Here is a 23,464-nt window from a genome sequence, read left to right as displayed (position 1 = left end):
ATCAGACATTGTGTGAACATGAGGCTGATTAGATACTACTCATTTTGTGACAGTGCCTGAGATGAAATTCCAGCCCTTAAAATGGGACAGGGGAACGATGAGCATTCAGTTACCAAACTCAGAGAAAAGGAATTGTTTTTAAAGCACATTTATTTCTCAAAAGAAAAATGAGTTGTCAAATAATTTCATGCAATACAATAGCAACAAAGAATTAAATGAATGTAGGTTTTCCTCTTACTGGACTGCAGGATTGCCTGCGTAGAGGCAACTTGAAGTGGCAGACAACATGAGAGAGAATGCCAAGTTACCTTTATGTAATAAAAGAGGGAAAGTTCTATTACAGATATGTGAGTCTCCTTGCCCCCTCTTCTTTGATGCACTGTGTCTGGAGTGATCTTTTACATTCAAACACAATTATAGAAAAATAACGCCCCGACTATGTCCAGTTTCTTAACAACTAAATCTCTTGAAATGCCAAATACTGGAAATAATTAATTGGGAGATGGCTTGGTAGCAGGCAGGTGAGGTGCAAACAGGTAGAATAGAAATACATTTGTTTTTACCCCTGAATGGGATGTGGGTGCTGTTGCACATCCTTAGATGTCCTTGAACCAAGTGGCTTGCTAGGCCATTTTAGAAGAGTCACCTATATTGCTAGAGGTCTAGAGTCAATGTAGGTCAGCTCAAATAAGGACAGCAAATGTTCTTCCCTGAAGGACATTAGTGAACCGGATTTCTCATTTTAAAATCACCACTGGTTACACAGTTGCCATTAGATGAGCTTTCAATTCCAGTTGTCTTTGTATTTTACCATGATAGCATTCAAACCCACGACCCTAAAACATTCACCTCCATCTGTGAATTACTAGCCCAGAGACATTACCACTGTGCCACAGCTTGTGGTAAGTGGGTGAGGCAGTTAGGGTGCCAAATAGGTGAGGGACAGAGGTACCAGATGGTGAAGGGTTGGGGTATCATCCTAATCATCACCTAGTACTTAAAACAGGTTTTAATGCTGTAACCTTTCCTGAGCAATTATTAAGCTTCAGTCAGTCAAAATCATCTAATATCTCCCATTGTACCAGATTTGGATATGTTTCAAAACATTCCAGACACTAGGTAAATGCCCATCTGAAGTTTCAACTTCCTGGGCAATTCCCATAGAATCAGTTTAGACTTCCAGAATGTCCCAGTACATAATTCCAGACTTCTCTGCAGCAATGGCTACCTTCTAAACAGAAGATCCTGACTAAGACATATCCCCAGGTGACTAAAAAATGGATTAACAACTTTTCTGAGGGTTGTACTAAATATGATGTGCATACCAAATCAAATAAAACACAAATTGCACATCACTATGTAACTTCAATCAATTCACAACAAATGCTCGGATGATTCTCAGATCATAGAATACATCAAAGGCACAGAATCGTTCAGTTTAAACAGAGCACTGTTTATTGGTAGCACTCATCTTTGAGTGTCAAAGTTCTGGATTGAAGAGCTACGTCAGGGCTTGGGCAAAATAAGCAAGGCTGACATTCCAGTACAATATGGAGGGAAACTGCTGTAGATTCTGTCAATCAGATGTTATATTAAATTGCGACTCAGTCTAATTGTTTTTATCTAGTTGTTTATACAAGATTTCATGGCACTATTTTGAAAAAGAGCAAGGCAGTTGTTCCTTATGTCCTGGTCAATATTTATCCTCAATGATACCATAAAAATTGATTTGTCATTATCACATTGTTAATTTTTTGAGTTTGCTGTGTGCAAGTTGGTTTGCCATGCTTCCTACATGACAATAGTATACAATTCAAAAATACTTCACTTGCTTTACAATGTTTTGAGCTGTGTGTTGGTCATTATATTCATGTAGTTAGTTTTGGTTGTATGTTAACATTTCATCAGAAAGACAGTATCTCAAACAGTGCAGGTCTCCCTCAGTACTGCAAGTGATTCTTAGCTTTAGAGGCTAAATACATAATGCTATGTAGTAGAAAGCAAAGACTTGCATTTATATAGTACTATTCACAACCAGACTTTTCAAAGCGCTGTACAGCCAAGGGAATACTTTTTTAGTAGAATCATTGTTGTAATGCAAGGAATGTTGATGTGCAGGGAATGTTTTTGTGATGTTGATTAGGGGATTAATATTGGCCAGGATACTAAAGATAACTTCCCTTTTCTTTGAAATGGGATCATTTATATTCAAGTAGTCAGTTTGGGCTGTATTTTAACACTTCATCAGAAAGACAGTATCTCAAACAGTACAGTTCTCCCTCAGGACTGCACTGGTGTGCCAGTCTCAAAACTTAGGTTCTGGAGTGTGACTTGGTTCTGGGACCTAGCAATTCAGAGACAAAATAATTTGAATGAAATGAAAAATGGTGGAAATTTTCCCATTTCCCAATTTTGTTCCTCCAGTGATTATACATTCCTAATTGGAAAAACCTACTCAGGCAGCCATTGGTGGCGACTTCCAATAGCTGGTTCAAATTGATACACTTGGAGTTCCTGTTGTCCACTGAGGCGCTGATAATTTTAAATTCCTAAATTTGAATATTTCTAATATTGCTAGTTTTTTTGATAAATTTTTACATTTAAACAAATCAGTTTGTTTATCATAAATTACAAAGAGTTACACATTCAAAACTTTAGTTTTAATATATTCTGGGTACTTTGAAAGGAACAATGGTTAAGAGAGTGGTAATTAAGCAGTTAAGTGAGTAATCCAGTTTTGAATATGTTAGACAGAATGCAAACACCAATTTTTGTTCAAAGTGCTGTTGGATTGATGATAGATTTTGCAGATGTCATTTGCTTTGCTTTTTCCATTCCAGCTTCCTCCAAAGTCTGGGATGATATGACACAGACCACTGCAATGTCACAAAGTGCAAACATGAACTAATATGGTGTAGAAGAATATGTAAATGGATTGGTGAGTTCAGCTCCTGATTATGCACTGGATGCCAAAACATGCTGTGAATACGAAATAATTGAGAATTCGTGAAGCAGACTTTCTTTTCACTCCACAGAATCGAGAGACACACAGGATAACAAGCAGAACTGGGACATATTAGCTTTTTCAGTTGACATCCTCAGCTTTTTAAGTACAAACTTTGCATTTGTTCACAGGGCTCTTATGGTTGTTGCCAAATCCACAACTACATAGTTCCTTAGACTGAGAAAATTACATGATTTACCAATAACCCACAGTGTGGTTATCCTTGTAATTATATTTTGTTTGGTCTCAAACTAAGTTAGAAAGAAATGTTTTGAAATGTGAATGCCCACAGGGGTAATACATCATTGTACTTTGTTTAGACAGAATGCTTTGGTGAAGCAGGTTATTATCAACTTAACCATAGTGAAAGTCACTCCGCAATTGTCCAATTTAATCCCCAGTTTTCAGGAAATGTTGGACATTCAAGAATGAGTGCAGTATGCCCGTATCAAATCGATGTTTCAAAAATATATACATCAAAGCTTCTCAAGTAATTGTTTAAAAATCACCCCTAGATCTATTATTGTAGCAACAAGCAAATGTGAGATTTAAGGAATCACTGAAGCTCTTTTGAACTTTGATGCTCTTCTGAAATTGGCAAGACACTCCACTTTCAGTTTGAGCTTTAGATTGCTAAAATAAATAAAAGGTTAAAATTATGGTAGCTAATCCACCTTTATTTTCAGGCACTTTTGTTGTGAAATTAGAACAAAATATTCTAACTGCAACTTTGATGACCATTTTTGACAAGGATCATCAATGATCAGATCACTTAACTGGGAGGTGGCTGTATTCAAAGTTTAATGGCAAGGCTCTGATAATAACTATTGAGTTATATTTCATGTTCCAGTGGATAGCATTCTAATTCGAGGTGCAACATTTGTCTGGACTGTTTGCATACAGGTATGCACATAACTCTATCAAAATAGGTAAAGTAAGAAGGGGTGCCTCCTCACTCTCAGTTAATATAGTTTCAAGTAACTGGGCCTCCTCAGCACTGAGTCAACTAACTGTGATGTACCTCCTCTCCAAGGAATCTTACTTACTTTATTGTGGACTCAGTCACTCAGGTTGGCATGAGCTAAAAATGAAACTTGTCTTTGTGTTGATACTGGACTTGCAGTGCAAATACGCTAACAGAACCACTTTCAGGCAGACCTAAGTTGAATAATTGCAATTAAAAGTAATATCAAAGTACAATACAAATCTTAGTTCATTTCATGTTGCGTCCTCACAATTAAAGTCTGCTCTCCCTTTAGCTCCAGGTAAAGGAAAGAACTGCTTTTGAATCTCAAAGGAATGCTTCCATTTATTCACGAGGGTTCCATTCTTTTCTACCCATCATGAAAAATCACCAGGGGAGGCCAGAGAGAGAATTAAAGCGTGGATATGTTACATACCCATAACAAAACTCACTCTATTTTTAACTCACCAAATTAAACAAAGCAAATCAAGCAAGCTCCATCATGGACATGTTATCCTCTTTCTGCTCTATTCTCATTCCTTGCTGTGTCCAGGCAAAGTTTCTGACACAGATGGTAAAGACGGAAGTCTACATCAACAAGGTTGTGTCTCAGTTACATTAACAGCTGCGTTGCCACAATAAAGCACTTCAGGATCAGATGTAGCAGAAGCTGCATTTGTAGATTGACTTCATAGAATATTAATTAGCCTCAGGGTGAGGCGCATACTTGGCTGTTGTTTGGAAAGACAGAACATTAAAATATTGTTAATTTACATTAGTATACTAATATTTTAATAATCTCTCCTGTACTTTTGTGATAACGAAAAGACTGAGGACTTCAACCAGATTCTGAAATGAGTCACTGATTCCAAGTCAGAAGATACACTTTTATTCTGAAAAGATATGCTCTCAAAACTTAATGTGTTTTCCAAGGAATTTTTGTTTTGTTAACCATCAGTTCCAAACTTAGATGACAGGAACCAAACAATCCATGTAGATAGGTTCTTTGTGTTTATTTGGCAATAACTCAAGTGCACTTAATGTCAAACTTGTGCTGCCTAAGAATTAGTCATGGAAGAATAATTCTGTCATCAGACTGTTGCCCACACCATACCTTCCAAATGATTTAACTCCAATTACTGAAAGTGCTCTTGCAAAAGAGTGGGACAGATATAGTTACATACATTGTCATAGCTGATTTTAGCAAATTAAGCCATCTGTACTAACTGAGAAACTGCTCATTTGTTCCAATTCGCCTCCTCGCTATATCTGAATTTGGTAATGGCATTCAGTCAGGGACTATTCTCAGTGAGTTGGGCAATAAAACCCCATCTAAACTGAGGTTCACAAAAGTAAAAACCTTGAAGTGTATGAAACAGGGATGAGTGAAGACTATGGGCAGGATGTTGATGAGGCAATCTGCGTCTGACCTTTTGGTTGGAGAGTCAGTGAGAGATTCATGTAGCTATCTCTGGGGTAGGACAGCTGAAGCGCAAGGCAATTGGGCAATTGAGAGGCCCACTGGTCAGACTTTTCCCTGAGATCAGGATGCTGGGGATAGAAGTCCACACCACTGATAGTTGCCAGACAAATCAGAAAACGGCAGCGTCACTAGGGAATGGTGGTTGCTGCTAGAATGACAGCTACCCAAGATCCAGAACTGTACAGCAGCCCAGACCCAAGATAAAGGTAAACAATAGCAGAGATTTTACAGGATGGGGCTCACAGCATAGGTGTGTTTAGAAGGGGGTTTGGCATTAAGTGCACCGGGGTTGGCACTCTGGATTCTTCCTGATGTTGAGTGCCTTGATCAGACACAGTCTGCATGGTCAACTATTTAGGTAAAGTTAGATCACATGGGATTGAGGGAGAGCTTGCCAATTTGATACAAACTTGGCTTGATGGTAGGAGACAGAGGATGGTGGTGGGGTGGGGGGGCTTTTTTTCAGACTGGAAGGCTGTGATCAGCAATCTTCCACAGGGATTGGTGCTGGGTCCACTTCTGTTTGTAATTTATATGAACAATTTGGATGAGAAATCAGGAGGCACTGTTAGTTAGCTTGTGGATGACTCCAAAATTGGTGGTATAGTTGACAGTAAGGATGGTTATCTAGGAGTACAAAGGGATCTTGATAAATTGGATCAATTCGCTAAGGAGAGGCAGATGGAATTTTATTATGATAAACGTGAGATAGTGCATTTTGGTAAAACAAACAAGGGAAAGACATTACGATTAATGGTAGGGCCCGGGGTAGTGTTGCCAAGCAGAAAGACTGAGGGGTTCATAGTCCTTTGAAAGTTGCATCCCAGGTAGACAGGGTGGTTAAGAAGATGTTCAGCATACTTGACTTCCTTGCTCAGACCATTGAGCATAGGAGCTGGGAGATCACGTTGAGGTTGTACAGGATATTAGTGAAGTCATGTTTGGAGTACTGTATACAGCCTGGTCACCCTGCTATAGGAAGGATATTACTACATTGGAAAAGGTTTAGAAAAGATTTACCAGGATGTTGCCAGGAATGGAGGGTTTGAGTTATGAGGACAGTCTGGATAGGCTGGGATTCTTTCACTGGAGCATAGGATGTTGAGGGATGACCTTTATAGATGTTGATAAAATCATGAGGGGCATAAATAAGGTGAATGGCAGGTGTCTTTTCCTTAGGGTGGGAGATTTCAAGTCTAGAGAGCATATTTTTAAGATGAGAGGAGAAAGGGATCTGAGGGGCAAATCTTCACATGGAAGGTAGTTTGTATGTGGAATAAACTGCCAGACGAACTATTGGTACAGTTACTACATTTGAAAGATATTGGGAAAGGTAAATGAATAGGAAATGTTTAGAGGGATATGGGCAAAACGCAGGCAAGTGGGACTAGATTAGCTTGAGAAACTTGGTTGGCATGGACTAGTTCAACCAAAGGGTCTGCTTCTGTGCTGTATGACACTATGTCCTGATTGAGTGCCTTTGAAGTAGGAAACCCAACTCTTCCTTTTTCCATCCAGGACACAACGGGACCAGATCACCCACAGCTGCATGTATACTAGCAGTGGGAGAAAACTTTATTTTAACTGGCACCTTATCAACCGGAACTCTTGATACACCAGCAAAAATCATATAGCTCAAATACCGTGATCTACCGCAACGTCCAAGTATTTACGCTGTAAATAAAGTATAACAGTGATATGTATACCTCTGCATTATATTTGTATTACTTATTGTGTGTTTAAACATTGAGTTTAGGAAATGTGTTAATGTTTTTACAGAGATTTTTTGAGCAATGTTTATGCCTCAAAGTTTTTCTTGGTCAGGGTTTACTGTGGTTATGGTTACCTCTTGGTTATCAGAATACTTGATCAATCAGCACCCTTCTATTCCCATTGGGGCCAGTTAATAAACATTTTTTCGTAATTTTAAATGGCCATGAATTACCCACGAAAGGGCTTCAATTGGCAGTGGGGCAGAAAAGCCATCCATGGGCCGCCCTTCCCTAAACCTAATCAGGGTAAGACTACAGTGTTAGAGAATTTGTCTGAGTGAGACAGAGCCTGAGTCAGTGCGTCTGGGAACTTGGTTTAATATGGGAATACAACTAGTAAATCCTTTTCGAGTTTAATTTTGGAGTAAATTCCAGATTCTGACCTCGTTAAAACAGCCTGCCTGATAGTTATCTAACAATTCTCCAAAATCTATTGCCTGAATAATGTGCTGATTACTGGTGCAGGAAGCTAAGCTATAAGTGACTCATTGCAGCTCTCCATAAGGAAGGGATTTAAAAGCACAGAGTTAGGAAAGGTGCATGGTTAGTGTGAGGAAAACTTCACTTGAGAGGTCTAGAGGTGATAGGCATGTTAATATATCTGAAAATTTGGTTGAAACTGGGAATTCAGTACAGTGGGAGAAAGAGCATTTTTTAAGTAAGGTTTACTACAAGGAGAAACGTGTTGATAAGGAGGACGTTTAGTGAGGGAGGTGATGGGAAGGAGGTGACTTTTCTCTTTTTCAGTAAGTTCATTGGTTAGTAAGTAACTGCTATTATGGAATCTCTTTTAATTGCTGCAGAAAAATGTATAATTTTGAAAGACATTGCCATATTTCAATTTATGGTTCTGTTCGCCGAGCTGGAAGTTTTTGTTGCAAACGTTTCGTCCCCTGGCTAGGCGACATCATCAGTGCTTGGGAGCCTCCTGCGAAGCGCTTCTTTGATGTTTCCTCCGGTGTTTATAGTGGTCTGTCCCTGCCGCTTCCGGTTGTCAGTTTCAGCTGTCCGCTGTAGTGGTTGGTATATTGGGTCCAGGTTGATGTGTTTGTTGATGGAGTTTGTGGATGAATGCCATGCCTCTAGGAATTCCCTGGCTGTTCTCTGTCTGGCTTGCCCTATGATAGTAGTGTTGTCCCAGTCGAATTCATGTTACTTGTTGTCTGCGTGTGTGGCTACTAAGAAAAGCTGGTCATGTCATTTCGTGGCTAGTTGCTGTTCATGTACGCGGATTGTTAGCTGTCTTCCTGTTTGTCCTATATAATGTCACACTCTTCTATGCACACAGACTAGAGTTAGAGTGCATTTTCAAAGCTGTGGGAATTCTTTAGCACTTTGTATATATTTATTATTCATATGAGATCCTTGACATTCAGTCTCAACAGTTAGTCAATTTTGGAGGTTATTCTCAGCAGCTCTTATCAAACAGACACTTGCAACAGTTGTTGCCAGACAACAGTCTAGACTAGGAGCCCTGGTTAGTTTTTGCTTCAATAACTGAGGGGAGCAAAGGCTAATTCTATTACAGACCAAGGACGAAAATGAGGATAGAAACAGAAACCAATGGAAATGAACAGCAAATCAGGCAGTCATTATAGAAAGAGAGAAGTAGAGGAAATACATGGGATTTTAAAATGATAGCACATGACAAAATAGCAGGCTTACAAATGGGTCAAGAACTCTCTATCCAAGCAATGACATTAGCATCCTGCTTCTTGTTCCATAACCTATTAGGGAGGGTTGTCATAATTATCTGGCGGATTTGATAATGCAAGGAAGTCTAAAGTTTGTGCGAAGATTTGTAGCTTGGGTGCTCGTTGTTGTGGTTCTGTTCGCCGGGCTGGAAGTTTTTGTTGCAAACGTTTCGTTCCCTGGCTAGGCTACATCATCAGTGCTTGGGAGCCTCCTGCGAAGCGCTTCTTTGATGTTTCCTCCGGTGTTTTTAGTGGTCTGTCCCTGCCGCTTCCGGTTGTCAGTTAACAACTCCATCCACAAACACATCGACCTGGACCCAATATACCAACCACTACAGCGGACAGCTGAAACTGACAACCGGAAGCGGCAGGGACAGACCACTATAAACACCGGAGGAAACATCAAAGAAGCGCTTCGCAGGAGGCTCCCAAGCACTGATGATGTCGCCTAGCCAGGGGACGAAACGTTTGCAACAAAAACTTCCAGCTCGGCGAACAGAACCACAACAACGAGCACCCGAGCTACAAATCTTCGCACAAACTTTGAATATTTCAATTTAACTGAGAAACACCTTAAATAAGGGAACGTCAGAGCCAATACAACAATGTAATACAAGTAATTCAAAGCAGAATAGAGTTAACGTAAGGAATCCTAGAAATCATAGTAATCATAGAACTGGTAGAGTGTGGAAACAGGCCATTTGGTCCAACAAGTCCACACCAATCCCACTGAATATTGAAACACAGTAGTGTAGGTTGATCTTGTGGAATATGGAGCCTGTATTATTTGGCAAGTCCTGGGCATTACTGATATTCGAAGCAACCGCATGTGAAGGAAGTGCCACCATCTGCAGGAGCTTGAAACACCACATTTCAGAGCTCCAACAGGGACTAGAGTCACCTCTGTGAGGCTGACAGCATCATAGAGAGCATAGATGTAGGTTTGCTCACTCAGCTGGAAGGTTCGTTTTAGCAAATCTACATCCAGAACTTCAACCTGAATGACAAATCTTCTCAAAACTCTCTATCATGTTCAGAGAATTGGTCACACAGCAGCAGAAGTGTTTGGAGGCAGAAAAGAAATGGTCGACCATTGGGTAGTCCAGGACAAACAGGACAGTAGTTCCAGAGTCCTGGAGGTCCTGCTCAAAAATCGGTTTCCCGTTTTGGAAAGTAATGAGGGTCCTGGTTCCTCAAGCAAGTGCAGTCAGAGCCACGTTGGTGCCACTATGAGTGGCTCACTTTTATCGGAGAGGAGAAAGAATAGTGTTCCAGGATTTGTCAGTTCAGGGAATTGCCAGGGGTTTCTGTGGTTATGCATGTGACTCCAGGATGGAATGTTGCCTCCCTGGTTGACAGGGCCAGGTTGTCACAAATTGGCTCAGAATATACATCTGGGGGATGATGAACAGATCGAGGCTGTAGTCCATGATGGTATAATGACTGAACTGAAGTTATGTCACCTAAGCTCAATCCTGTGAGTTGCACATCCTGCGGTGTATGGGAAGGCTTGGACACTCCTGACCACATCTGTAGGAAGTGCCACCAATTTGACCAGACCGAGCAAATGTCTTGGAGTTGCGCATTGGCTGGAAACACAACAGGACATTCATGAGATTAAGAGGATGCTTTTAGACACAGATACCCTTGAGGAGGTGAAGTTGGAGAAGGAATGGGTAATAACCAGTCAGGAGGAGACAATCACATATTCAGCAAAACCCCCACATCTCATTTAAAGACAGTTTTTCTAGCAAGCTTTGAGAATATTTGTAGCTCAGATTGAGGTTCTGTTTGTCACTTTGCTCACTGAGCTGGAAAGTTCATTTTCAGACATTTCGTCACCATACTAGGTAACATCATCATACAGACAACAAGCAAAACTAGTGTCATTTACAAGAACTGTAACAAACACTACCTTGAACAAACATGCAGAAAACTAGCCACCAGGATACATGAACATCAACCAGCCACAAAAAAGACATGACCCACTATCGCTAGTATCCTTACATATAGATGAGGAAGGACATCACTTCGACTGGGACAACACATCCATCCTAGGACAAGCCAAACAGAGACATGAGAATTCTGAAAAGCCTGGCATTCCAACTGAAACTCTATCAACAAACACATTGACTTGGACCCCATTTACCACCCGCTGAGGAAAAGCACAGGAAATGACATCATCACAGGATATGACATCACCAACTCAAGGAAACCTAAACACATAAATAGAAAGCAGGTCACTAACACCAATGCTTCACTGCAAGCTTACTGATGATGTTACCTAGGACAGTTTTCCTGTATTGGAAAACAGAGTGACAATTCCTCTGGACAGTGCAGCCAGAGTCCAGATGAGGGGAACAGTAGAAAAGAAGATAACAAGGGCAATAGTGGTAGAAGACTCAATCATGTGGAATACAGACAGCTGGCCCTGTGGCTGGAGGCATGACCTCAGGATAGTATATTGCCTCCCTGAGACCAGGGTAAAGGATATCACTGAATGGTTACGGGGCATTCTAATGTGGAAGGGCAAACTTTGAGAAGTAGTGTTTCAAATTGGTACCAACAACATAGGTTGGAAAAGGAACAGAAGAAATTAAGGAGCTAGGTAATGGTGTTACATACCCAGGAGAGTAGGAACAGGCATATAGAGTTGGTATAGGAGGGTTTTGAGATTCTTGGATCTGGGATTCCATTTCTAGGGAACGTGGGACGTTTATACCTGAATCATAGCAGGACCAATATCCTTGCAGGGAGTTTTGCTTGTATTGTTATTGAGGTTTAAACAGTTGGATGGTATATGGAGTGAAGGTGAAATAAGGGGTGTTGCACAGACAAGTGTAAAAGAAAAACCAAGTCAATGTGCAGGAAAGAGCTCATATAATCAAATTAAGGGGAAGAGAACTTCACAAGTCTAGCTGGCATTTATTTTAATGCAAGGGGATGTATGAGTAAGGCATGAGTAAGTCAAGGGTGCTGATTAACACATGGGGAAATTATATTATCACTATCACAGAAATGGCTGTGTGAGGGGTAGGACTAGCAGCTCATTATTCAAGCCAAGACAGGGGAGGAAGCTGTAAAAGAGGATTACGTAATAACTTGATCAAGGAAACAATTATTACAATAAGGAGGGATAATATCTCAGCAGGTTCTTCAATTGAAGCCTTATGAGTAGAAGTTAAAAGCAAAAAGAGAGCAATCACTTTATTGATGATACTAAATAAAAGTCTACCTGCAATGTTTTCTCTCCATAGGTACTGCTAGACTGACTGAGCTTTTCCAGCAATTGCTATTTTTGTCATTTTATTGATGACAGAGAGTGACGATAATGGCCATAACTCTGAGATTTAAGACAATTATAGAAAAGGACAAAGTCGGACAGTAAAGTCAGGTTCTGAGTTGTGGGGGAAGGCCAGTTTTATTATGCTAAGACAAGTTCTGGCCAAAGTGGATGGGGGCAGCTACTGAGAGGAACATTTATTGCAAAACAGTGGGAACCTTTTAAAGCTGAAATAGTGATAGTGCCTGCCAACTTGCTCCTGTGAAGGTGAGGAGCAAAAGCAAACAAGTGCAGGGTACCCTGGATGTGAGAAATGTACTGGGTGGGGCAAAGAAAGACGGGAGGTTTATGATAGATTCCACGGGCAAAAAAAAAACATTAGAAGTTCTTGAGGAGTATCTAAAGTGCAGGTCACTACAAGTCAGTTAAAAAAAAGAAATTAGGAGAATGAAAAAGGGGCATGAAAACATACTGGAGGGTAGAACTAAAGGAAAATCCAAGTACATTTTTTAAGTATATTAGGTGTAAAAGGACAACTAGGGCAAGTGTAGGGCCCATTTGGGACCTAAGAGACAATGTGTGTATTCAACTGGAAAGAATAGCTGAGGTTTTAAATGATGGCTTATTATCTATATTCACTGTCGAAAAGGATGATGTAAGGTGTAGAAATTAGGGGGGGGAGACTGTGATATACATGAAGGAATTAGGATTGAACAAATTAGGATTGAGAGGTTTTAATAGGCTTGAAATTAGCTAAATCTCCTAATCCAGATGAAATGTATCCAAAGCTGCTGTGGAAGGCAAAGAAGAAGATTGCAGGGGCTCTGAAATTAATTTTCATTTACAATGGAGTTCTCCATGGGTCCATTCTGGGACCTTGCTTTTCCTGATTTATATTAACGATGTAGGTATTGGTGTGCAGGGGACAATGATACAAACTTGGACATCTTGTAAACCATGATGACAGTGTAGAACTTCAACAAGCGCAATACAAAGAAGTGTGAGGTTATGTGTTTTGGTAAGAAGAATATAGACAACAATATAAAATAAGGCGTACAATTCTAAATGGGCATCCAAGAGCAAATGGACCTGCATGGGGATGTGTAACCATCATTACAGATGTCAAGACAGATGGAGGGTGCAGTTAATAATACATACAGTATTCTGGACATTATTAATAGGGGCATAAACTACAAAAGCAAGGAGGTTTGCTGGGCTTGTACAAGACGTGCTTTAGATCTCTGCAGGAGCACTGTGTGCACTTTTGGGCACCCATTACAGGAAGTGTGCGAACACATTGAAAAGGTGCAAAAGAGACTTACAAGAATGGCTGCAGGAATGAGAAACGCCAATTATGAGGAAAGATTGGAGAAGTTGGGAATAGCTCTTCTTTAGAAAAGAAGGTGAGGAAGAGATGTCATGCAAGTTTTCAAAATCATGAGGTTGGATAGAAAAGACAGGAAGAAACAGTTCCCAGTCATAAAATAATAGAAAGTGAGAAGGCACAAATTTAAAGTGATTTGCAAGAGAAGCACATGTGACTGGAGAAAAACTATTTCACACAATGAGTGGTTGGTGCAGAATGCACTGCACAGAAAAGTGGTGGAGACAGCTTCAACTGTGGAGTTCAAGAGGGTATTAGATGATTATTTTACCAGAAATGATATGTAAGGTTATTGGGAGAAGTCAGGAAAAAGGCAACAAATCATGGTGCTCATTTGGAAGGCTAGTGCAGGGTCTCCTTCGTCATTCTGTGGGTCTCGATGGAAAGGTGGTGGGGCACTCACCTACTACTCTCCTGTCTGATTAAACTCTCCTCTTCTCCAAACATGCTATTAGTGAGGGCAAAATAATCCCCCTTTAAACTCTCAGAAGCATTAAGCGATTTAGATGTACTTTGGGATTGAAATTCATCTTGGAAATTGACACAAAAGAGATGATATTGAATCAGTCACTCATTATAATCATTTCCATCTTCTTACCCACCAATATTCACTTCTGCTGATTTCAATATGGCTGATTTTTATTTGGGATGTAGAACTCGTGACTCAAACAGTTCACCCTGCTTGGTGGTACTGTCCAAAATGGAAGTCTAAATTTTCCAGACAAACCCTCATTCTTTTAGACATTTCATTTAGGTTAAAAAGCAGTAAAGGTGATAGAAAATAAGTAATAGAAGTTGAATTCTGTTTTTAATCCTTCCAGCTGGCATTACGCATAAAACCATAGAATATAGAAACAGTAACTTTCTGCCACAGAAGGATCTAATTTAATGTGGTTGTGTTGACTGAAAACAGGTTCTCCAGCTTTATCCCATCTCCCAGCTCTTGGGCTGTAGTGTCATAAGTTATCGCATCTTGAGTACATAACTTAGTCTTTTTAAAAATGTAATGAGAGTTTCTGCCTCCACCATCCTTTCAAGCAGTGAGTTCCAGACTACCAACACCCTTGGGATATAAGGCGCCTCCTGAAATCTCCATTAATCCTCCTTCCAATTATTTCAAATCAATTCCCCCTGATTATTGGCCTCTCTGCCAGTTAAAATAAGCCCTTTCTATCCATTCCATCTAGACAACTCCTAATTTCATGCACCTTAATGAAATATCATCTTATCCATCTTTGTTCCAGAGAAGACAACATCAACCTTTCTAATCACTCCTCACAGCTCGAATTTTCCATTTCAGTAAAGATCACAGATAGCTCTTCCAAGCTTTCTCTGTCCTGCGATTCTACCATTCTCATAAAGCAATGACCAGAACTGTGAATATCATGAAGTCTCTCAGACTGAAGACAATGGGAAATCTTTCACCTGGAGCACTGGGGTAAGTGGACAGTATGGTAACAGCCAGTTGTTATTCACCACCTCCAATTTTCAAACTGGGGAGATAATGGGCAGTTGATCCATTCGTCCTCACGTCACGATATTTTCCGAGTCACAATCATCCACCAATTAAGTTTAAAAACAACATATTTTCCAGTAACAGAAAAGTAAAACTTTCAGAAAGGATGGATTCATTTTGCACATCTGCATTCTTGTGATCATGAAGGACCGAACTGCGTCAGCAATTCCCTCTTGGAACCAATTTAACAGACAATGACAGGAAAGCGGTTTTGATATGATTTGAAACATATTTTTTAGCGGATTCCAACATTGCATTGTCTGGAGTTTACCATGAAATTGTGAATCTGCTTGCAGACACACAAGTACAGAAACAAAACAAGACCACCTGCTGTTTTCCTTTTTCTCTGTACAGATCTGATACTAAGTGCTTCCAGTAGGTTGAATAAAACCTTCTCTCAGCAAGACTTCCTGAATCCATAATCATTTAGAATAGGATGATTTAGGTTGATTTTAACAATACTAGAAAACTAAACTTGTCCACATAAATTGGATGCATATTTTGATATAGAAAACACTTTGCACTTAATGATTTTGCTTCTAAAATCAAAAAGTAGCAGTTTTATTTTGTTGAACCCAGTTGTGGAAAATTACAAACCTAATTTCCAGACTTGTGAATCAGTGAAGACAGGCATTATAGTTTGCTTTTGAATTCCAAACAGCTATGTGTTCTGTTAGACTGATAAACTATATATATCAGAGAGCTGTTGCAGCTAGCATTACCAATTCACAAGCTAAATCCTCAATGCTTTTCAACAGCACAAAATGGCTCTGGGCGTCTTTTTCTGGAAAGGGTGGAGAAAGTTCAATCAGAATCTTCAAACAAAAACTGAAGCATCAACTGTTTATGTAGTTCTCTCCACTAAGCTGAACAATCAGGCAACTTTCCTACATAATTCTGACATGAACTCTAAATGGATAATTTTCCCGCCAAATACCTCAATTTGGAAAGGAATGATATTCTGTTGCACTAGTTAATTTTATTCCAAATGATAAGTGACAACTCAATTCTAACTACATCATTGAGGGATGGTGAAACATTTTTGAATGTAAGTAATGAAGAATACATTTGAAGGTTTAGTGTTCAGATGGTGAACAGATTAGCTTTTACATAATTTGTCACATTTCTGGCCAGGCGAAATACATCTTCCCTATAAAATCTCCTCAGAACGTTGAATCTTTCAATGAGATTGCCAGAGATTCTTCAAAACTCCATAGAATCTATTGCCAATTTAATAAACCTCATATCATTAGCTCTGGTGTGATCGTATTATGGCTTTAACAGGTGTATTTTATCCTGATTTTTTCTAAGTGAAGAAAGGTTGAGTCAGAGGCTCTGAGTGGGCTACTCAAAGCCAATAAAGTAAACAGCTTGTGGATTTTTATTTCAGGTTGGAACAATAGAAGCAGCCTGAATGGGTGGAATCAAGCTCCCACAGAACCAAGATTTTTAGTTTTAGATTTCTGCAGTTGTTGGGGTCTTGAAGCTGATTGTGGAAGCTCTTATTCCTGTCTCTGTTACAGCTAAAAGCTGGGGTTCTCTTCCTGCTGCTAGAGTAGCATGTGAGACAATATATTTTGCTGAATTTGCCTTTGCCAAGTGTGTGTTTATGGAATTTTACTATATTGGAATGGTTAATTAGTAGTCATTAAAATATATTTATATACTTTTGTTAAATACTTTGATAGAGTTATAGTAAAGCTAATTTATTTTACTTTTTGTTTTGTCTGTATTTTATTTCTCTATGAAAATAAAGTATGTTTTGCTTTAACTTAATAATTTGGCCAATCAAATTGCTTCTTGAATGCAATGTCTTACACTTGCCTTTTAAAAAAAAAAAGGTTGGGCTCTGGAATACCTTCTTAATGGATTTTGAGAGGGTTTGGTCTCATCCATAACACTGGAATGAGAAGGTTTTCCTATCTTATGAACATTCCATGCCTCCAACAAAAAGTATATGTTTCCTTAAATGTGGAAACCAAAACTCCACAGTGTCTTCCAGGTGTGGACTCATCAAAGCCTTTTGGCAAGACTTCTTTAGTTTTCTCCTCCAAACCCCTTGCATTGAAAACCAACATGCTATTTCCTTTCCTAATAGTTTGCTGTACTTGCATGTTAACTTTCCATGTACATGCACATTCAAATAAATCTTAATGTTCAGAGAGACAAGTTTCACATCTTTTAAAAAAATATTCCATGTTTCTGTTCTTGTAACTGAAGTGAATAATAAGACACTTTATGACATGATATTCCACCCACCACCTTGTTTAAAAAAATTTTCAACCTGCCTATATCCCTTAGTAGCCTTGCTTTCCCAGCTAGCCTTGTTTCATTACCAAACGTAGTTACCTTATTACCTGTCTATTCACCTACTAAGATGTATAGATTAAATGGTTGAGAATCCAGCATTGATGCTTGCAGTGCTCCACTAGTCACAGCCTGCCAATTATAAAAATGTCCCATTTGTCCCTACTCTGTTTGCTGACAGCTAACAACACTGTATCTGTATATATCACACCAACCCCAAGAGCCATTATTGTGTGAATGCACCTTATCAATTTTTTTTTCTGGAACTCTTTGATATCCTCAAAAAACTCTCAATTATTCCTTGGCAAAGAGAAGGGCAAGACAAATGTTCAATCTGGTAATCAAATGTTGAGGGTTCTTGGCAGAAGTGATACAAAGAAACTGGCCCCAGTGGTAATGGGTCAAGGATCTTTGAAGATCTCTTCATAGGGAGTGGCAAATAAATGTATCATGCAATGGGTGGTTAGGATGTGGGATGCTCTGCCTGAAAGGATACCATCAGAAAGTTTGATTATGGATTTCAGAAATATATTGGATATTCATTAGTAGAGAAAACAATGCAGCAAAAGCCAGCCACCACTTAAAATAAACATGAATATGCTGATTCTGGAAATTTGAAACAAAAACACAAGTTTCTGCATCTGCTTAGTTGCAACATTCATGGCGAGAAAGCAGAATTAATGCTTTGAGTCCAGTAACCTTTCTTCAGAGCTGATAGTAGCTAGGAAAAGGTGGTATGTATGCTGAAGACAGGAGATGGGGATTGGGGGAAGGGGAGGTGGGCTGGTGTGGGGAGGGGAGGGGGGCGGATAGATGGAGATGGAGGTAAAGGGAATGGAAGAAGATATTCAGGTTTTTAAATTATTGAACTCAATATTGAATCCTGAAGGGTTCCCAAGTGGAAACTGAAATGTTATATTCCATTTCAGGAGTTCAAATCCTTTCAACACAACCAATCTATTTTCACCGACTTATGGTCCCCATTAACAACTTTACTTTCTCCTGAGCATACTATCATTCATCTATGTGTCTGCCTAACTGCTATTCTCTATCTTTGGGCTCTATCTCCACCATTCACTCCTCCTTCTCCCCGGTGTCTTGTTTTCAGCATAAATCCCACCCTTCCTTAGCTGTTATCAGTTCTGAAGAAAGGTCACTGGACTTGAAGTGTTAATTCTGCTTTCTCTGCACTGATGCATCCAGTTTCTCCAGCAATTTCTGATTCTGTTTCAGGCACCAGCAGAGTTGTTGTTACAGAGAGCTAGCACAGATGGGCCTAATGGCACGCTGCACTGTAATTATTTTATGATTTTATGTAGAAGAGGGATGATAGGAAGGAAAAAAACATTCTTCTTTGCAGTCTAATACTCATACACACACCAGCTGTGAAGATCACTAATCAGTATTTCTGCAGAATATGTAAAGAAGCTGGTGGAAGGAAAGAAAAATAAATACCTGTTCTTTGTAGTTTTGTACATAAAAATAGAATGAACTATTATCACAGGGCATTATTATCACAGATGGTATTAAATGAGAAAGGGGGCAAATAAAAGAAAATTATGACATTTTGCAAAATTATATACAACATTTCAACAACAGTTGCTGTGAACATCTCAAGCTGTGCAAATCCCACTTTGGTGCCTTTGTATTCTCTTTGATTAAGTTAACCTCTCCCCTCCCCCCAATCCCCATCTCCTGTCTTCAGCATACATACCACCTTTTCCTAGCTACTATCAGCTCTGAAGAAAGGTTACTGGACTCAAAGCATTAACTCTGCTTTCTCGCCATGAATGCTGCAACCAAGCGGCACGGTGGGCGGCACGGTGGCACAGTGGTTAGCACTGCTGCCTCAGAGCGCCTGAGACCTGGGTTCAATTCCCGCCTCAGGCAACTCACTGTGTGGAGTTTGGACATTCTCCCTGTGTCTGCGTGGGTTTCCTCTGGGTGCTCCGGTTTCCTCCCACAGTTCAAAGATGAGCAGGTCAGGTGAATTGGCTATGCTAAATTGCCCGTAGTGTTAGGTAAGGGGTAAATGTAGGGATATGGGTGGGTTGCGCTTCGGCGGGTCAGTGTGGACTTGTTGGGCCAAAGGGTCTGTTTTCACACTGTAATGTAATGTAATCTAATCTAATCAAGGTAATCTAATCTAATCAAGCAGATGCAGAAACTTGTGTTTTTGTTTCAAATTTCCAGAATCAGCATATTCATGTTTTATTTCAAGTGGTGGCTGGCTTTTGCTGAATTATTTTCTCTACTAATCAATATCCAAAATCTTTCTGAAATCCATAATCAAACTTTCTGATGGTATCTTTTCAGGCAGAGCATCCCACATTTTTGTTCTATCTCATTTTTGTTTTATAAGTAAACATTTTTTTTTAAGTGACCAGGAGATAATGATAGTTCATCTCAGGTGAAGCAATGGCTGGATTATTTTCTCACTGATCTCAATGGGAAAGGGATTGAAGTAAATTTCTTTAGAAGAGTCTCTTGCACTCGGTTTGCATTAACCTGCTTACCATGTTTTCTGGCTCCTTTGCAAAGCCTGTCCACCCAGCCCCTCCAGGATTATCCTCTCAAGGAGAAAAGGAGAAAGTTTTCAGGCTGAAAGAATCTAGAAAATTTAAGCACTGATTTTCATGGCTGGGAAACAATTAAAGAAAATTTTCCATTTGATAGATTCCCACCCAAAATTAGCTGCACTTGAGAAAAAAAGGAATGAAACTAGTGTATTAACATTATATGTATTAGTCTCACTCATCTTGAATACTTGAACATAGAACTGCAGTACAACCTGTGCAGATGTTTCTAAGTATTACCAGTTTTTTTAAAAACTTGTTTTTCCCTTTGGGCAGTCAGAGTTCCTCAGGATGTTATCCTCTGTGCATAATTGGTATGTGATTCTCAGAGACAATCAGGGAGCATAAGATTCAGCAAAGGAGAGTTTAATATGATTCACCAGAAAAATGTAGGATATCATTTTTCAGGAACATTGCATGGAGGCAGGAAGGGAAAGAGGAACAAAAGCATAGATTTTTAAAAATTCCTCTCAGTAAAACACAGGATTGGCAGCCTTCCCATTCAATTCACATCAACAATGATGCTGGCACAATTTTTGAAGGGGCCTAGATGTCTGGATGTTCATAGCACTGCCCTATCTGAAGTGATAGAAGTTTATGAGTTTGGAAATTAGAGTCTTCTGACCTGATTTTAAAATGGACCTGGCTTGAGCTTGCACAGTCTAGTTCTGTGATGCTGACACCACCAAAGCTGGTGATGGACTAGAAGACCCCCAACAAAGAGATGTTGTATTTTCATGGTTGGTGTGTATCTCCAGAGTCACGTACGTAATCTTAGTATCCCACATTCTGGAGAACAGCGCCAGTCCATTTTGGGGACAACCATTTCATTCTAGCAAACCTGCAAAGGTGTTTAGATTTGCCCCTCAGGTATCTTGTTAGCTTCATAACCTTATGGGCTTCTCATTGACCAGCACTCTTTTTGCCAGGCAAGTCAAACTCCAAATGTCAAAGAAGACCACAACAATTGAGGAAAAAAATGGAAAAACTGATCTCAAAATGCGTGAAAATGACAAACTACTCATAATCACTGTCTTGCTTAATGCTCACATAAATCATGAAGAAATGCTTCACTCTCCAAATGTGAACAGCTTAATATTTGCAAACTTCATACCTTGTTATGTAAAACTCAGGATAAAGCTGGTATATTGCATGAGAGCTTTGAAAAATCTGACACTAAATGTCCATAGAAATCCTTTGAGGTGATGAAACCTGATGTATTTTGACCTCAGCTTATTGGCCATTGCTATGAGATCCATAAAATACTGAGACGGAAAACAGCAGGATTACGTCCAAATGTTCCTGACTAAATATCAAAAGTTATAATATTTTTAAATTGAATGATTCAACAGCATTTTTTAAATTAGAAGTATTACTGCATAATTTGTATAGAAGTTTTTAAAATCATGAGGGGCATGGATAGGCTAAATAGACAAGATCTTTTCCCTGGGTTGGGGGAGTCCAAAACTAGAGGGCGTTGTTTTAAGGTGAGAGGGGAAAAGTTTGAAAGCAACCTAATGGGCAACTTTTTCACACAGAGGGTGGTGTGTGTATGGAATGAGCTGCCAGAGGAAGTCATGGAGGCTAGTACAATTACAGCTTTCTAAAGGTTTCTGGATGGGTATATGAATAGGAAGGGTTTAGAGGTATATGGGCCAAGTGCTGGCAAATGGGACTAGATTAGGTTAGGATATCTGGTCGGCATGGACGAGTTGGACCGAAAGATCTGTTTCTGTACTGTACATCTCTATGACACAGACTCTATAACATGGGGCACAATGACCGCTTATGCTAATTTGAAATTTTGAAATATTACATTATGAATTAAATTTTTATTTAGCTAGGCCAGCAAAGGGTGAAAAATGTGTTTATAAGCTAACAGAAATGCAAGGCTCATGCCATTTCATGTGTAACCCTCACAGGAGAGGTTGGTTCTCTAGCAAAGGCAAAATACTGTGGATGTTGGAGATCTGAAATACAGCAGAAAACCTGAGCGGATCAGGCAGTATCAATGCAGAGGGAAAATAAATTAACATCTCGGGTCAATGACCTCTCATAGAAACTGGGATAGTTAGAAATGTAACAGATTTTAAGCTGGTTGGAAGAAAGGAGCTAAGGATTGATCTGTGACAGGTTGGAAGACAGAACAGGTTAAATGACAGAAAGGTCCCTGTTGGAAAACTAAAGGACGCTTTATTGAGACAAATATACAAAACAAAATTGATAGTGTCGAAAGATAGTGTGAATAGCAGAGAGATCTGCTTCCCAGAAAGAAAGAGAAAAAAAAGATCAAAACATCTAAAAGACAAAGCAAAATGCAGACAGACAGAAAAACCTGATTTCACCATCTGTAGGAAGGCTGCAAAGTGTAAAATGTAAACAAATGAGTGGACTCATTTTTTAAGATTCCTTGCTAGTCTCCCTAATAGTAGCAAAGGTGACTGATCCTTTATCATAATCAATTATACCCTAAAATTGATCGAAACTAAAGGATGTTGTAATGGGATAAATAAACAAAGTATTCCTTGAATTTACCTTGAATCATCTAAATGTCTGATCCCACAACATTTCTCTCTCTCGTATTTCAAATTTGACAAAGGTCTGATTAGGTTTCTTTAGTCTTAAATTTTAATTGCTTAGCATAAATTTGATGAAACAAAGGATCAGACTAGTAGGTTGCTGCTGTATAGCATAAAGAGTGTTCAAATAATCACAATCTGCTGCATGCAGCACAAATAGGCTTCTCGCCAATGTCTCTTGCTGTGCAACTGTAACAGTGTCCTGTGTAGCTGCTCCAATCCCACTAGTGACCAGACAGACAGCACTTCATGTATTTCCTTGCTCAACAGTTTATCCCATTCGACTCAAACAGTACAAAAATACAAGGCCACCCAAGAAACAGGAGCAGGAGTACACCTGCCAAGCGTGCAGTCTCTTTTAAAATGATCATAACCGTTGTTGAGCTTCAATTTGACTCTCCTGCCTACTGATCATATGCATCAATTCCCTAAGAGACTAAAGACTGTCTATTTCTGCTTAAAATGTATTCAAGGATGGAACATCCATTATCTGCTGGGGTAGAGAATTCCAAGGATTCACAGCCCTCTGAGTGAAGAAATTTCTCCTCAACCCAGTTTAAAATGACTACGTCCCCACCATTTTAGGTTCAAGGACCAGCAGTAACAGTCTCTAGGTGTCTACCTTGTGAAAATCTTATAGGTTTCAATCACATTGCCTCTTATTCTGCAAAGCTATAGAGAACATTGGCCCAGTTTACTCAGCTGCTCATCATGGGACAACCCCCACACCCCTGGGATCTATTTAGATTGATGTGTGGCCTCCTACAAGAATATTATAGGATTACAGTTACCAATATGAGTCCATTCATCACTACAATTTGGAACAATGATCTCAGCCTGTAAAGCTCCAGGGTCTCCCTGCAAAAGGAAGGAAGAGTGGGAGGCAACAGAAAGCTGTGGGT

The 23,464-nt window shown here is 39.5% G+C and overlaps 1 protein-coding gene and 1 long non-coding RNA gene across 12 annotated transcripts in view; one reads left to right on the top strand and one right to left on the bottom strand.

Annotated features, from left to right (window-relative positions):
- The window catches only part of LOC122564764, a 65,744-nt gene extending 58,631 nt beyond the window's left edge, over positions 1-7,113 (top strand). Inside the window, exons 2-3 of the long non-coding RNA XR_006315994.1 lie at positions 2,841-2,938; positions 6,970-7,113. This is a non-coding gene — a long non-coding RNA (uncharacterized LOC122564764). The remainder of the gene's footprint in view (positions 1-2,840; positions 2,939-6,969) is intronic.
- The window catches only part of tncb (tenascin Cb), a 330,609-nt gene that overhangs the window by 196,802 nt on the left and 110,343 nt on the right, over positions 1-23,464 (bottom strand). The gene's annotated exons all lie outside the window — the stretch shown is intronic.

Source organism: Chiloscyllium plagiosum, chromosome 30, assembly GCF_004010195.1.
Source record: "Chiloscyllium plagiosum isolate BGI_BamShark_2017 chromosome 30, ASM401019v2, whole genome shotgun sequence".
NCBI classification, from domain to species: Eukaryota; Metazoa; Chordata; class Chondrichthyes; order Orectolobiformes; family Hemiscylliidae; genus Chiloscyllium; species Chiloscyllium plagiosum.
The sequence above is the reverse complement of the archived record's forward strand: the minus strand, read 5'-3'. Positions and strand labels throughout refer to the sequence as shown.